The sequence below is a fragment of the Canis lupus genome, chromosome 11, assembly GCF_011100685.1.
Source record: "Canis lupus familiaris isolate Mischka breed German Shepherd chromosome 11, alternate assembly UU_Cfam_GSD_1.0, whole genome shotgun sequence".
NCBI lineage: Eukaryota > Metazoa > Chordata > Mammalia > Carnivora > Canidae > Canis > Canis lupus.
The window spans coordinates 73,229,480-73,246,512 of NC_049232.1; the positions used below are offsets into that span (position 1 = coordinate 73,229,480).

At 47.9% G+C, this 17,033-nt stretch overlaps 1 long non-coding RNA gene across 2 annotated transcripts; it reads right to left on the reverse strand.

Annotated features, from left to right (window-relative positions):
• Positions 1-341: 341 nt before the first annotated feature.
• Positions 342-12,892, reverse strand: LOC102152979. 2 transcript variants are annotated; one of them, XR_005366455.1, is made up of 3 exons: positions 12,486-12,892; positions 11,691-11,766; positions 342-1,514 (listed from the first exon to the last, which is right to left on the reverse strand). It is a non-coding gene; the product is annotated as an uncharacterized LOC102152979 (long non-coding RNA). The 2 variants fall into 2 exon arrangements; XR_005366456.1 differs by lacking the exon at positions 342-1,514 and adding an exon at positions 11,174-11,389.
• Between the last annotated feature and the right edge of the window lie 4,141 nt (positions 12,893-17,033).

Here is a 17,033-nt window from a genome sequence, read left to right on the forward strand (position 1 = left end):
CTACCATCTCCGTGACAGACTTTATTAATCAATCACCATGCTTTCTGGCTAAGTTCTGATGCAGCCTGAGACTTCTCCCCCACCGTTTTCTCCACAGTTACTACCAGTAGATCAGAGTAAACACTTCAGTTGAAACTCTTATGAGATAGATACATACACACACACATACACAGATGTACCTTTTTTTTTTTTTAAGTAAGCTCCACATATTGTAGCCCAATGTGGGCCTTGAACCCATGACCCAGAGATCAAAACCTGAGCTGAGATCAAGAGTCAGACACTTAACCGCCTGAGCCACCCAGGTGCCCCCGCCACCTGGCACATATTTTTTGGTAGGTGTAGTGCTGGTATCAGGCTTCGCAAATAAGTCTTTATGTTCCTGCCTGTGTCCCACAGTTTTCATCTTTCTCTAGCCTATTGATTAGAAAAAGTAGGTGAGATCATCTATGTGGAAGGACTTTTGGAAGCTCTGCCACAACAATGGTAAATTTTCTCTATTTATTGACTCCCATCTCCTTCTCTTTTTCCCCAAAGTCTGTGTGGCTATGGTGTGGTACAAGCTCATTTCCTCTGCTGAAATCTGCCTGCATCTTGATTTAGGAATAAGGTACGGTGAAGGGGATTTATGTTGCTTCATTCTTATTTTAGCATTCTCTTTCCATTATATACAGTGAAAAGAAATTAATTATAAAAATGGGAGCTGAGTAAGAAGTTCCCAGGGACAATACCAGTCGAGAAAAAAAAAAGAAAATGCTGTGTATTTGGAGGTAGAAACGGATGATTTGGAATCCTTCTGCCGTAGTCTTGTAGCAATCTGACCGGCTGAGCAATGATTTTCTCCAGCAATGAACTGGAGGGGACATGCATCCAGTTGCTGCTCTTTAAAGTACTTTCCAGCATGGATGATAGGTTTAAAAATTACTTTGGAACCCTAACATTTGCAGTAAGTAAAGACCACTGTGAGTAAGCCCAAGCTCTCTCTTTCGCGGGGGTGGTGCATCCGAAGAGGACAGCCTTGGGGGGCTTCCACTACACATTCAATTTTATGGCTAAAATTGCATGGGGAGGGCCAAACACTAAACAAACAAACAATAATCAAAAGGCATACAGAGAAGGGTGGTAAGAGAAAGAATACTACAAGAGAACATGATAAAAATTGGCAACTGGACAGAGCAGGTCCTCTTGAAAAGATGCTACTTGGGCCCGGGACCTGAGAAACCCGTAGGGGACCAGCAGAAGCGCGGACAGGTGCCCAGTACAAGGGAAAGAGGCCTCACAAGGACACAGGAAGGAGCTTGGTGCAGACTAAGCTTTCCACGTGACTGAGGGTAGAGCACACGCAGCGTGAGCGCCAGGTTGAACCGTGTGAGTGAGAAAGATCCATCGTCTGGGATAAAGCGGGCTATTCTTGAAGTAGGGCTTCACACGCGATGGTAGGCGTGGGGCTTGTGTTCTTCTAAGTTGTCAAAGGCAGCCTTTGCACGGTTTGTAAACGGAACACGGACTCCTCAGTCCTGGAGAGAAGGAACAGGAGAAGAGAGCTTTAAAAAATGCAAACACTCGGTTTGTCTGCAAAATTGCAGCAAAAAGTACAAGCTCCCCTTCCACCGTCGCCGGTTTGAACCCCGCGGATCTGCGTGGGCTCTCCATAATCGCATGGAAATGTAGACACATAAATAAACATCATTCCCTTTCTCTTAACAAGGCCTGTGCTACCTTTAGCAGAAGGCTTGGCTTAGCGCAGAGACGATTAATTGTCGTTGCTCGGCGGACGGGGCATGTTGTGAGTGAATTAATGTGCTTCAAGGACCCCGCGTGTCTGACTTTTCATGTTGTCTAAATTTGTAACCTGTAAGACTGCATTTCCATAAGTTTTGAAATGCAATGTGTTCCGTGGCGCTCAGAACTCGATCAGGATGAAAAGAGCTTTAGAAAGTAAGATGTTATTATTGTATTTGCCTTCACAAGAGAAAATAGTCAAAGGAAGACAAACAGAGGAGAGAAAAAAAAAAAAGATCCTCTATAGATTAACACTCCCACACACCCTCCAACCTGGGGAAAAAAGAAAAGAGAAAGAAAACCAGAAAACCCGGTATAAGAATTCACCTTATCAAAGACTGAACACTACAATCAGGCCTCTGTGTGAGGAAAGTTCTACCTTTTTGAACCTCGAAGAAGAAAATTATACTCACTAGAGGAAGAGAAAAAGACTTATTAACAAATCAGCGATCTGATGTTTAAATAATGCACCTGCTGAGGATGAGCCTTCTAAGTAAACCTACAGTGGAACTAATTAGTTTTCAGCATTTTGGTGATAACTTCTCAACCTTCCCTTTAGGTTAAAAAAAAATGGGTGGGCTCAGACCATTAACGCGGAGCCCAACCATGTGGTAAAACACGCACTTCAAAGGAATGACCATGGTAGCCTGGTCTTTAAACCTGATGGGTTTTTTAAATAGTACGTGAATAGGGGCACCTGGGGGGCTCAGCGGTTGGACTTCTGCCTTGGGCTCAGGAAGTGATCCTGGGGTCCTGGGATCTAATCCCACACTGGGCTCCCCGCAGGGAGCCTGTGCCTTCCTCTGCTTCTCTCTGTGTGTCTCTCATGAATAAATAAATTAAAAAAAAAAAAGAATCTAAAAAAAAAAAAAAGCTCAAGTATGTGAATCTACTTTTTCAACTGCGTCCATTTTCTGAAATCATAATTCAGGTCAAGTTTTTCTGATGCAAATTTAGAGTTTGTGTTGAGATATACTTTCAGGATAAAATACATACTGGACTTTGAAAATTTAATATGACAAAAGTAAACGATCCCATTAATAATTGTATATTGATTACCTGCTGAAATGGGAATCTTTTGGATGTAATGAGCCGAATAAAATACATCCCACTTGTTTCTTTTTACTCCTGAGTGTGGCAGCTATAAAACCTAAAGGGACTGCTGTGGCTTGGGGTTATTTCGGTGAGTACCACCCTGGTGCGTGAGGCAGGATCTCCGGTGAGCGGGCTCCAGGTGCAAAGGTTCCCACAGCCCCAAGATGTACATCATCCCGATCCCTTGAACGGCAGCAGGCTGGGGGAAGATTAAGCACTTGGCATAAACTCAGCCACAAATGTGCAGCTGGGATTTGAACCTATGACTTGAAAGCCCTGGTTTTCTTAGAACCTCAGACTGAGGCAAAGTCCAGGCAGGCCGCTCCAGCTGCAAGATGTGCCAATGGAGCCGTGGTGTTCAAAGCACCGAGTCCGAATGCCAAGGCAGCTTGGCCACCAAATTTCTTTAAGACCTTCCAGGGGCAGAGCCGCGTCTCCCCGAGACTCGGTATTCTCTGTGTCTGTAATGAAGGTGAAGGCCTAGAAAAAAAGCGTTTTGTCACTGGTAGACGGACGGTTGGTTCCAGGAGAGGCATAGACACTCTACACCTGCTTATAAATGTTAAATATCTTTTGATTATAGTAAAATAGCTGTATACTTGGGTATGCGGAATCTAATATCCATATCGCGCTCGGGTTTTCAAAGATACTGTTTTCCTTCCAAGATAAATTTATGTAGCTTTAAAAAGTAAAGAGATTCGAAGAAAATGAATCACTGAGTGCAGACGAGAGCCACAACAGAGATCCCGAGGTGCTATGCAAACACCCAAAGTTTGGGAAACTGCTTTGGAAGACGTTGCAAGGTCCCTTGGAAGTCAGAGCTTGTAGAGGGATGGGTTATCTGACTCCGAGACACAGCTTCGGCCCTGGAACGAGGACCCGCCACCGTGAGACTCGCGGAAATGGGCTGTGGGGAGGGGGGAGCTCGGTCCTGCCTCAGCGGAGGAGGAAGGGGGTGCCCCTGGCTGCACGGGGCGGGTCTGGGAAGGGGTGCTTAGCTAGGGTTGGCCCTGCCTGAAGGAGGAGGGGAATGGAGATATAAAAGGACAAAGGCCCTGGGGTCAGGCCTGGTTGGGCTCCCTGCTCAGTGGGGAGTCTGCTTCTCCCTCTCCCTCCGCCCCTCCCCCTGCTTGTGTGCTCTCTCTCTCTCTCTCTCCCATAAATAAATAAAATCTTTTAAAAAGAGAGAGAGGCAGAGAATGTTTGGAGTCCCAGGAGCCCCAGGCACATCCCAAACCACATGTTTGTTTAAAAGGAGCCAGGGTAGCAGGCGCTCTGCCTTCTGCTATGTAAAAGGCACCCAGCATCCCTACTGCAGGCCAGTGCCGATCCCCACACGGTGAGTTCCCACTGTGCTCGCCGGACACCTCCTCACAAAGAAATTTAAACAGTGATCAGAGCTTCAGCATCCACACCCCACCGGCCTGTCCTTGACACGAATGCTGCGCACTCTTCCAGGCCCTGAACATAAATCAATTTGCATGACAGCAGGGTGGAGTGAAAAGAGCCCTGGGCAGGAGGCCGGAGCCTCAGGAGCCTCAGGTTCTCAACTCCGAGCTCTCACCAATTAGCAAGGTGACCTTTCCCTCAACACACATTTACTAGACACGCGTCAGGGGTCGTGCTGAGCCCTGGGGCAGCTGCTGTCGAGGGCAGGCTGGGCCGCCCCCTGGCTGGGTGCTGGGCTCACCTTCCAGTCCTGGGGGAGGGCGGTGGGCAAGGTCCTACAGAGTCGGTCACTGCCATGCTCGGCCCGGTTCCCCTCTTCCATACGAGCGGCCCGTCCAGCCCGTTCACTGTCCTTGAGCACACTGCTGGGTTCCTACCATGTTCCGGGCACTTTACAAATCCCCAGAGCTGAACTGTCCCATACGGTAGCTGCTGGCTTCGGGTGGCTTCCGTGCCCTGAAATTGTTCTGAGCTGAACTGTGCTCTAAATATAAAACCCACGCTGGATTTCCAAAACAGTAGGGGCAGCCCGGGGGGCTCGGTGGCTTAGCGCCGCCTTCAGCCCAGGGTGTGACCCCGGGGTCCCCCGATCTAGTCCCACGTCAGGCTCCCTGAGTGGAGCCTGCTTCTCCCTCTGCCTGGGTCTCTGCCTCTGTCTTGCTCTGTATCTCTCATGAATAAATAAATAAAATCTTTAAAAAAAAAACTTAGTATGAAAAAAGTAATATAAAAAATGCCCTTAATACTGCGTCCTATTGATTGCATTTTGAGAGGATAACATATGGACATCGTTGTTCAAATTAAATGTATTATTAAAATAATATTCACTTGTTTTTTAGGGATGGGATTGTTTCTATTTTTTGAATGTGGCTACTAGAAAAATGTTCCACTACAAATGCAGCTAGCCTTTATGGTTCACATTATCTTTCTATCTGGACAGAGGTGCTGCAGAGATGTGGCAATGAACAAAAAGGGGAAAAGTCCTTCAGTGATGAAAGCCCTTGTGACCGCTTGAGAAAAACAAAAGTACTAAATCGCAGCCCTGATTGTACTTATACATTCACACTTAATTTAAGCCTGTTGAAGGCAAGAGTCGTGCTTTGCTCACTTCGGTTTTCCTGTTCAGGGGAGAAGCACTGAGCTTGTCTTTGGTTGGACCATGTATCAACACCATTGCATCTGGGGGTCATGAAGACAACTGGGCATCTACATACGCTGTTCCCTTTCCTGCCACACCAGCAATTCCTGTTGTAGTCTTGACTAAGTCTGCCTACCTCTGGGCCAATGTCCTCCTCGCATGTACAATGAGGGGATTAAACACAGTGACTTCTAAAGCCCTTCCCAGGTTTGAACTTCTATGAAACTAGCATGACGAAGGCCAGGCGCAAACTGTCCCACGAAATGTCAGCCGTAACCGCCCTCTGATTTATTAGGAGTTATTAGGCAACATTTCTACAAACCTGTTCTCCTGCCCAGAAGGGTATTTAGGGAAAATTAGAATTAACGAAGAATCTTCTAAATATAGTGTGTCAAACTTTAAAATATGAACCCACAGAGAAGGGGGAAGGGTAGGTCCTTCAAGTGAAGGCTTGAGTTGCCAAGCTGCCACCAAAGCTGCCTAGACATCTGCTGAAATTCCTTAGAAGATTATGATTAGGATAATCCCTCAGGGACCACAGGAGGAAGCAGAGGGGAATTCTGGCTCAGTTCACAAGACACCAGCTGTGAGTGTGCACTATAACCAAACTGGATTTTGGCAAACCAGGTGGCAGCCTGCGAGGTGTGGTGTGTGATGTCTTGGGCAGGGTCTCTCCCTGGGGCTGGATGGGCCATTTAACCAGCAGCCTCCTGCTCCTGAAGGGCCTCGGGGTTTTGGCATAATCAACACATGAAGTTATGCATGAAGTCATCTCTGTGTGTGTATGTGTGTGTGTCTGTCTGTAAAGCTTTGCCATTGCCAGTGTTTGCACGTACTGAGATAGGCCACCATTTTGTTTTAACATTGGACATTGATTCACTTGGTACATAGCTCAACCCCTCACTAGTTCTCAGAGGTAGTGGTCCCAGAAGGATGTTTTTTTTCCATTTCTTCTGGCCTCCCATGCCATGCAATTTCCTTCCAGGCCCCATAAAGAAATTCAAGTGTAAATACCACTGAGGGAGGGACACAATGATGCGCCAATAGGAATGACAGTCTCACTAGACTACAAAGGAGAGGCGGACCAGGGATGAGGCTCGAGAACCTTGGGTCGCTGGGTGACCTTAACTAAATATCTATCCTTGAGCCTTGGTTTTGTTGTTTGCAAAATAAGCATTGGATTGAGTCTAACTTCCCTTTTAGTCTTAATATTCTCAGGGTATTCAACCTTGAATACACATTAGAATCAGCTCAAATGAAGTATTTAAATCAGAACCAATTAAGGTTAGGTCATCAGTTCCTCTGGTGATTTCAATATTAGGAATTTCTAGAGGTGAAGCAACACTTTCTGACAAACCAGAAAGCTAATATTAAAAGCCAAGGGGTCCTTCTAAGAAGGGAGAACTGCTGATGTATTTCTCTCAGTAGGAGGGTGTCCCACATATTAAAGGAACAATGAGCAAATTAACTATGGTGGAGGGACAGTCCAGGCCATGTGGTCCAATAGAAAAAGGATGTAAACTGCAAATGTCATTAAAATTTCTTAGCACCCACATGCAAAAAAGTAAAAAAAAAAAAAAAAAAAGTGAAAAAAAAAAGAAAGAAAAACCAGATAGAAGTAATTTTTTTTTAAGATTTATTTATTTATGACAGACATAGAGAGAGAGAGAAAGAGGCAGAGACACAGGCAGAGGGAGAAGCAGGCTCCATGCCGGGAGCCCGACGTGGGACTCGATCCCGGGCTCCAGGATCGCGCCCTGGGCCAAAGGCAGGCGCTAAACCGCTGAGCCACCCAGGGATCCCAGATAGAAGTAATTTTAATGATCATTTTATTTAAACCAATATATCCAAAATAGGCAAGCCTGTAATCAATATATTTAACTTAAAATTTTTTTGTAGGCACATTTGGAAAGCAAAATTTGAATGAGCTTGATCCTAATGTCATCGTTTATTTAACCCGACATATCAAAAATATTATCATTTCAACATATGAACAATAAAAATTTACGGAGAAGACACTTCTACAGTTGTGGTCACACATGGCTGGGGGCTACCAAAGGAGAGGACACAGGTCTAGGCCTTCTTTCTTACTCAAGTGTGGTCTTCAGACCAGTATCGCGCACATTATGTGAGAGCACGTTTGAAAGGCAGCGGATGAGACTCCATTCCAGAACTACCACATCAGAATCTGCATTCCTCAGTTGATTCATTTGCACATTAAGGCTTGAGAAAGTCCTCCCCTCCCCACTTGCACCACCCATTCCCACCCGTATCAACCGTCCCTCAACCTCTGGGGACCTGGCCATTGCTCCAACCTAGCATTTGTTAGCTAACTTATCATCAGTTTCCCCTCCCAACTCAGCGGGGAGCCTGCTTCCCCCTCTCCCTCTGCCTGCTGCTCCCCCTGCCTGTGCCCCCCTCCTCTCTGTCAAATAAATAGATAAAATATTTTCTTAAATAAAGACAATTCTCAATATAACACTGAGAGTCTGGGGCAGAAAAGAGAACAGATGTGGATTCCAGACCACCATGGCGCTACAGACCACAGGCACCTGCAGTCAGGCTATGTAGGGTCTGGACAAGCCACATGACCTCACTAAGCCTTAGTTCTCTCACTAGGAAGTAGGGATGATAATGCCTGCATCCGTTGTGAAAATTCAGTGAAAAGATGCGTTTGTAAGGCTTCATCAACTGTACAGGGCTTGGAACTAGAAGGCATTGCGGTTTGGTTCTCCAACATTGCAACCCCTTACCTGCTCCTCTCCAGGCACTGGGTTTCATTTTCCACTTGAGTTTAGAAGTCAAATATTTAGCTGTGCTAATGGGGTATTGGATCTTTTTATTATGGCCTCAGTACTCACTGTGTGCAGCTTTGCCGAGATAATAAAAGATGTTAGACTTGGTCTTGCAACTGCTTAATGCAGAAATGCTATGGGAACACACCTGGGGTGCGGCTTCCACTGGAATCAATGGTGAAGTCAGCCATGTCCCCAGCAGAGATAAAAGCATTAATGTCCTATTTCACCTCAGCCCACACGGGCATGACGTTGATTAAAATTATTTTCTGCAGTTTGATTCCTTTTTTTTTTAAAGGAAATTTGTAGAGAGGGTCTGTGTGTGTGTGTGTGTGTGTGTGTGTGTGTGTATGAGAGAGAGAGACAGACAGACAGAGAGACAGAGAGATAAAGAGAGGTTTTAATGGCAGTTGGATTTGATACCGCTGCTTGAGGTCTACTTTCAGATCTAGTTTTAATGGCACACATTTCACAGTCCCACGGCTTGGATAGGGCCACAGGGAGGTTTTGTTAAGTGCACTGGGCCTCCCTCACTCCTCCACTTTCCAGGCCTGTCTTGTGGTCTTTTGTGCCACTGAGTGTATTCATGTGTGTGTCTGTGCAGGTCCATTGGTTTAAGCCTATTTTACATGATTTAAAAGAGAAAGCCTCTGCTGCAGAGTTGACGTGTCTCATGAGAAAAGGTGCAGGTGAGGGAGAACATGCCAGGGCTCTATGTAGGTGCGTATCTTCAGGCACACACATGTGGGTGTGGGTGTGGGTGTGGGTGGTGGATCAGTAGAAGTGCAGACAGGTGGAAGCCGCTAAGAGGACGCACTTGATAAAGAAGAGCTGAATAAGATATTGGGTGGAGGGAGGTGTGTACAAATGCAGCATATCTTTACGTTTAAATCACAGTGCAAGGGTGTGGAACATGATATATGGAAGAATGAAGAATAGGATTGGCCATTGGGAAGGAGGCAGATATAAGCATGGGTTTGTCCATAAGATTGGTCCAAGGGTGTACGTGGGCGTGTGTGTGTGCGTGTGTATCAGTCCACAGATATTTTTGAAGGTCAACTATAAATCATTCAATGTGCTGGTGGCCCAATGCAGGATATTAAGCTATGAATATGACAGCCAAGGTCTCTACCCATATCAAGCCCATAGTCTATGATGGAATTTCTCAATCATAACACTTTTGACATTTTGGGGCAGATAATCCTTTTTTGGGAGGGCGGCTGTCCTGTACATTATGGAACATGTAGCAGTACTCCTGGTGTCTACCTAGGGATAGCACCTACTAGTTGTGACAACCCATGATGTCTCCAGATGTTGCCAAATGTCCCTGGGGAGCAAAATCATCATATGTTGGTCTACGGGGAAAGATAGATATTAAACAAACAAAAAACAAAAAAGATAGAGAATTGATTATGTAAGCAACTACACGTTGTGAGAGAGAAGGGCAGGGAGCTGTGAGATCTTACAACTGTCAAGGTGAAGCTTTAGAAAAGGCCTCTGGGAGGGTAGGGTGGATAAGTAGGGCAGGAAAGACAGGTATGACTGTGCCAGGTGATGTGAACAAATGTTCCAGAGAGGGGACAGTAAGTGGAGAAAGGTCCTGACAGAAGAAGGAGGGAGTATGTCCTTCAAAACAAAACCAAACAAAAAACTCAGGAGAGAGCCCTGTGGACATAGAGTGAGTGGAACAGGGAGGTCTGAGACATGAGGCCAGCTCTTGGGATGGGACCCAAGCCCCTTGTGCCCAGAATATGCAACACAAAGTGGATCAGAAGTCATGGCCATCAAACCGTGGCGCCCAGAAGTCATTGCCGTTCGGAGAAGTTCTGTGTTTCTGGAAGAATCTTGTGACTAGAGGGATGCAAGTGTGGATACAGGCCTGTGTACCCTGTTCACACTGAGGCTTCTGCTTAATGACAAGAACAGCATGGAGCGAGCCAGCCACGCTTGTCTAGGAGATGTTCTCATGAGAGCAGGTGGTTTCAGCTTTATGGGGACTGAGAATCTAGCTCTTCAGTAGTGTTTCCATCTACCTTTGAGCTACACTGAGGGTCTCAGCTATTTCTCAGGATCACACACAAAAAGGACACAAGACCTGTTCCATGTACACACACACAGAACGTACATATGCGAGCATGCATGCACTCACACACCTTCACCTACTTGGAATTAACCAATAAATAATAGGGTCGGGGCAGAGGATAGAGGAATAAGGTGTGTGTGTGTGTGTGTGTGTGTGTGTGTGTGTAGGGGAAGGTGTTCATTAAGTGGTCCACAGAGACTTCCCAGAGACGGGCCCATTAGCATTTGCCTCCTTAGATTTGGCCCCATCCACTAGATCCGGTCCACCAGTTCTGGTTTTCAGGGAGAGTGAACCAGCTGAGCAAATTGAAATCTGAGGCCTTTCTTCAGGGACCCACAGTTGGAAGTCCAGGGACTGCTGGCTACCCAGCTTCAAAATGGCAGGAAATGCAGTAGTGCAGCCAACTCAATCTTCCCAATTCTTACTCACATGCTCCACCACCAACCTAATTACGTCTGTCTCTCCGTCTGCTTCCAACTAACAAATTATTTCTGTCTTTCCCGTGTGAATTGTCAGGGAAGAAATCTGATGAACTGAGCTCACCCTCCCAGGACAAGTTATTTCATGCTCCACTACCAGCCAACAAAGGGACTCCTCTGGAGGTGACTACACCTGGTCCAGGAGGTACGCGCCCGAAAACAGCAGGGTGCTGTAAGTGGCGCAGTCTTGTCTAGAAGGGGAGTTGGGGAAGAGCTGTCAGCACAACCAGCATATCCCCCAGAAGCCCGGTTAACCACACCAGGAGAAGGCAGGTTCTGGTGGTAGTCCGAACCACTGGGGTAGGAAAGACCCTCCCTGAAGACCAAACTCATATTTGGAAGGACATTTCTCTTTTTTTATTTCTTTTTTTTAAATTATTAACTTCTATATGTTTGTAGCATTTTACACATTGCAACACGTTCTTATTAGCAAACATGGGAGTGACTCAGGACCACGGCGCGTCTTGTGCCATTAAATCTGGTGTCTTCACTCTCAGCCTCCTTGAGTTTCCTAGCACTTCTACAAAGATCTAGATTCACAGATGCAGACCTCCATGAGGAAGGACAGTCCCTTTAAAGAATAAAACAAAGTTGCCAGAGGCCAGGGTAGCATACAATGGGCTCAGTACTGTGGGCTTTGGGTTTATCTTTTGAAGAAATCAGAGTTGAATGAGGATGTGAGGACGTTTGGGATGTTTATTGTGAAACATGCAGGATCTGATGCTCTCTGAGCATCTTGAAAGCCTGGATGGTGTCCCACAAGTGATCTCCCAGGACCGGGCATAACATCTCACCCAGAACCAGTGGGAAAAGGAGTTTATTAAACTGGACTGAGCCCCTCACCATCTGTCTAGCTCCGCCGGGCCACTCACCAGCTCGTAAGTTCCTTGAAAGCAGGCCTGTGTCATCCTCTTCATCCGGCATCACTCTGTTAGCCTGGCACCAGGCCTGACAAAGAGTAAATGTTCAATAAACATCTGTTGAATGTGTTTTTAAAAAATGACACCATGTGCATATGCTTCTTATTTATCCCTAATATGCACAGATGCTTTCTGTAGACGCTGAGAACGTCAGCTCTGGGGTGAGGACCGAATCCAGGCTCACCACCTACTGGCTGTCTGACCTTGAGCAAATAACTCACTGTACCTAAGTCTCCTTTATAAATGGGAATAATAACACCTGCCTTATATAGCTGCTGTTGTTTTAAGAGACAGAGAGAGATAGACAGAGAGAGAGAGAGAGAGAGAGCGTGGCCCAGGGGGGCAGTGACAGAGGGAGAGAGAGAGAGAGAATCTTAAGTAGGCTCCACACCCAGGATGGCACCTCACACCGGGCTCAGTCCCCCCACCTTGAGAGCATGACCTGAGCTGAAATAAGAGGCACTTAACCTACTGAGCCAACCAGGCGCCCTGGTTGTTGTGTCTTTTAAATGAGCTAATATGTGTGAAGAGTTCACAAGAGCACCTGACAAGTAATATGCACTAAGTGATATGATTTCCCCCCTCACCTACAAACATACTCAATGAATAGTTCCAAATACAAGCGCAGTAATCCAATAACTATTTTTACCTCCTGCTCTCCTTATCTGAAATAGTTTCAAAACTTTCCTTGGCTCAGAAAAATCTCAATCAGTTGATAGTTTCCTCAACAGAACCAGAATGGCCTACCGTGTAGTTCTCGCAAGCTGCCACAGACTCTCTTGCTTTAAGTATCCATCCAGGTAAAAGGACCTTTTTTAAAAAAAAAAAATTTTTTTTCACAGCTTCTCCTGCATATGGATTTTCTGTGTCTGCATGGACAGTTTGCCAGAGGCTCCTGCCACGGTCTCCATTCATGTGTGTGTTTTGGACAGGAAACCCAGCCCCATGGCTGGCCCTTCTGACCCATCCTGACCCTGATGAAATCCCAAATATCAGCTGCCCTGGGAAGAGTTAAAGTGAAAACAGAGGAATATGGTGATGATGGAGAGAAAGAAGAACATATCCTGAGTTCCTAACATGTCCCAGGTCCTGTGCCAATGGCTTCGTGGGGATGAATAAGGCGTGGACCCCCCTGTGTAGTGCTCACAACATGATTGTGGCATTTGAGGGTTTTGGCAAAAAGATATGTCACAGACAGGGACCTTCATTGTCCTGGCAGGGTCAGAGAAGATGTCACAGGAGACCTGGGGCTGGATCCAGGCCTTGGGTGACCCACGCATGTGATCATTCATCCTGTCATCCATTACTTTGGCCAACATGTTTAGGTGTCTACGTTGTGTTGGACACTTGGCCAAGCACTGGGCATATGGAGAAGGCTACACCCGATCTATGCAGGTGATCTGTCTATACACCCACACACGGGGTGTAATGGGCAGAGGGGGCGGGGGGCACCCAGTGACTATTAAGTACAATATTCAACACAGTGATTTCAGTAATTGATGCATATGGAAGATGCAATTGAATCATTCATGGAGCGATGGAAACAGCACCTAAATCTGCATGTGAGACTCAAAGAAGGTTTCATAAAGGAAGTAGTATCTGAGCTACATTAACAAGGAAAATAAGCCATTTACGGGGTATTTTCCATGTGCCAGGCATTGTGCTCCGTATGTGACACACGCTAAGCAGCTGAATCCCAACACTACGGGGAGCATTTCTCTTTCAGCCCGGGCAGGTAACTGGAAACTGGTGGCGAAGGTGAGCAGCCTGTCAAGGTCATGCAGGTAGCCCGTGGTGGAGGCCAGGGCTCAGTTTATCAAGTGGCCCATGTCCCATCTTGGCTCTCAGCTGCTCCCTGTGCAGCTTGAATATCCCTGAAACATAGGAAAGGTCCAAAGCGGAGGGAGTTCCAGGGAGAAGGGACCTGCATGTACAGAGGCAGGGAAGCAGCAGACTGGGGACCCATCAATCAGTGCAGCTGGCCCGGTGGGCTTCGGGTGAGCAGGGAAGGAGCTGAGGCAGGAGGCACGGCCCTCAGGGCCTTCTGTGCTCCAATTAGAAGCTGATTTTCTGCTGGAGTCTTTAAGGAGGGAGACAGATCCAAAAAAAAAAAAAAACGACTTATTTATTTATTTTGGAGACAGGGGGAGGAGGGGGGGCAGAGAGAGAGAGAGAGAAAATCTCAAGCAGGCTCCCCGCAGACCCCAGAGCCCGACACAGAGCTTGATCTGAGGACCCTGAGACCACAACCTGAGCCCAAATCAAGAGTCCAGCCTCACCCGACTGAGCCACCCAGGGGCCGCAGAGGCAAAAAAGCTTCTGAGCAAGAGTGAAATCAGCCCAGATCTGCCCGTGGAAAGATGGATTAGGGTGGAGGCTGGGGGCTTCGAACGCCAAGCTAAGGAGTGTTTGTCGGGATGTGGAGCTATATTGGCGAGAGTTAAAAGAAACCCTCTTTTGCCTTCCTGTCTCTGCCTGTCAATCTAACCCATTGAGATGGAAGGCTGTAAGTTTATTTGATTTCAGGAAATGATATATTCTTTAGGTTGTTTTTTTTCTCTCACTATCTCCACGTTCCCCCTGGACTGCGTATCCGTTGCATGCAGTGGCCTGCAGGTTCTCAGTTTTCGCCGAGAAATGTACTTTTGGGGTTGTCGGGCCTGTAAAACATGAAATTAACCAGTGTCATATCTTTCACGCCCTCCTCCCTGCTCACCCAGGAGCCCAAATTAAATTTCACACCGAACAATCCGAGCAGCTGACATGCTCCACAGACACCCGGCACAGGGCTTGGACGGCCACGAGGTGGACGTCTGTCACCCGTTCCGTATCCGCTCCACCACCACCATTCTGATGGCAAAATTTAGCTGATTTGGGACTCAATCTCCAGCTGCTCCACCTTCCCCCAGGACCAACAGGCCCTGCCCCTGAGCACGTGAGGGTTTGTGCAGCGGAGGTTTACAGCTTACAGAGCAACGTCCACGCGGGTCCGCAGAGCAGGGAAGGTCTGGGCATCTTGCAGGTGGGGAAGCCAAGGCGCGGGGAGCTATCGAAGACCCCAGGGTGAGCTCCCACACTCTGCACCGGGACGGGGCCTTCAGGCCACACAGCGCCTCCCGGTGATACCTTCACGTGAGAAGCTTCCGTTGATTTCTTCAGCGTGGAAGCTGTCACATTTTTTCTCTCTCAACCTCCCCCTTTGTTTAGACCCCCTCCCCTCCCCCAATCTACCAAGAACGTTGTGATTCCCGTGGGCCTTGTGGCATCTGTCTTTGTCTCCCCGTCTCCAGATCCCGCTGGGCGTGTTCTGACCCTCACTCTGCCAACTGGCACCCTCCACCCATAGCGCTTTTTCTGGAACACCTACGTGTCCAACCACGTCTTTTCCATCTTCAGCCTCAGCTAAGATTCCCCAACCACAAAAAGGTCCCTCTCCTTCATCATAAATGATTTGTCCCCGCGTCACGGTTGTCACGCTCCATCTGTTGGGAGCTGCTCTGAAGCTGGGCTGCCTGAGGCCGGGGTCACCCCCGGCTCACGTCGGATCTCAACACTGAGTAGTGTCTTGCTGGTGCAGCCGTCATCAGTGTAGGCCTTACAGACCCAGGGCCACCCACCGAATCCAAAAGCGTTGCTGTGCCCGTCTCCCAGTGCCTGGCTGGGTGAGAGGATCCGAACTGGTTTAAGCGATTGCCCTTGCGATGGGCAGCTCGTCTCACGAGGACACCTCCAGGAGCCGCGTATATTTTCTGCCACTTAGCATGGTCAGTTGACGAACAGGGAGCTGGGGAGGGTCCAGGGGAGAAGAGGACAGAAGGCAAGCCTCACCGCAGCGAGGAGTAATCACACGAGTGCCCGGTGGAAGTCGTTTTTGAGTATATCCAGCTCAAATTTAGTGCCTTCTATGTTGTTCTCCCCAAAACAGATGCTCCTCCAGTTGTCATTTGAACTCCTCGTGGAGCGGAGGGTCGTGGTCTCATCAGGCAACCTCTCATGGTGAAGGCAACTCCTCCACCATGCTCGAACTTGAACTTCTCCTTCCATGCGACGGCCTGGCCCTGCCCCTGGAATACCACAGGACGAACCTGGGTTTTCCTTCCGTGGCTCACACCCACCTCCACACGGCGAGAGTCGCGTCCTCTCATGCCTTCCTCAATTCTCACTTTCTCGGCTTCAACTCTTCTGCAGAAGTTCACACTGAGTTGCAGAGAGAAGGAAGGACCTGCCCAAGATAATAGAAAGTTCGAGCTGTAGCCGCCTCCTGATAATGTTCCCATCGCATCGTGAGGTTGGCTTCATGCGCCAACTTGACCTAAGGCAAGCCCCTAACACGTGCTAAGCTAGTCCTCGGTTATGCAGTCCAACGCTAGTGTAGATGCTTCTAGGAAGGTGGATAATACTTTTATAATCAGTTCGCATCGAGGGAGATCATCTTCCGTAATCTGGATGTGCCTCATTCAATCAGTCAAAAAGCTGTAAGGGCAAGACTGAGGTTTTCCTGAGGAAGAAGAAATCCCACCAATGGATTGTAGCTCCTGCCCTACAATGTTCTGGGCCTTTCTGGCCTGTTCTGCAGACAGACACACGCTCGCGCGCACGTGTGTGTGTGTGTGTGTGTGTGTGTGTCCCATTGGCTCTCCTATGCTTTTGCTTTCACTTCTTTGAACCTGCTTCATGCAAAGAGCTTTACCCCAAGACTTGATTCTATGGGGGAGCATTTCAGACCCCAAGACAAGATGGGCAGTGGAGGCCTTTGTGGAAAGGAGCTTCTGAACTCTTCTCACTGACCATGGACGTTGAGGGCTGTGGCCTTGAGCACGTTGCCCGGCCGACGGCCTCCCCAGATCACAGTAGAGCCCCTTGCATTCATGAGCGTGTGTGGGCGGGGGGGGGGGGCATGCCTTTCTTGAGCTCCTGCAAGAAGATCTGATTCTGGCTCCTTCAGAAGCAGGCCTTTGGCTCTTGCTGCTGCACCAGGCTGCATCTGGGAGAAGGAGCAGACCAGACTGTGTGTCTCCCTGAGGCTAAGCAGATATATCAGATGCAGGTGACACTCGGGTTAGGCAGGCACCTGCTCTTCTGAGGCCCGAGGCTTTTCTACGAACCTGAGAAGGAATTTGCTGCTGCGGCGCACTCTGGAAGGTTAGCTGAGAATTCTTTGCAGTGGTTAGGACTTGGAATGCTTCTAAAACTGCCCCGGGACACCACACTGAGTGCAGAATTAGCTGGGGATGGGGGTGGAGAAAGGTGGCTCCAGCTCCTGGAATCGGCTTCCTTACAGCTGAGAGGTGAGGG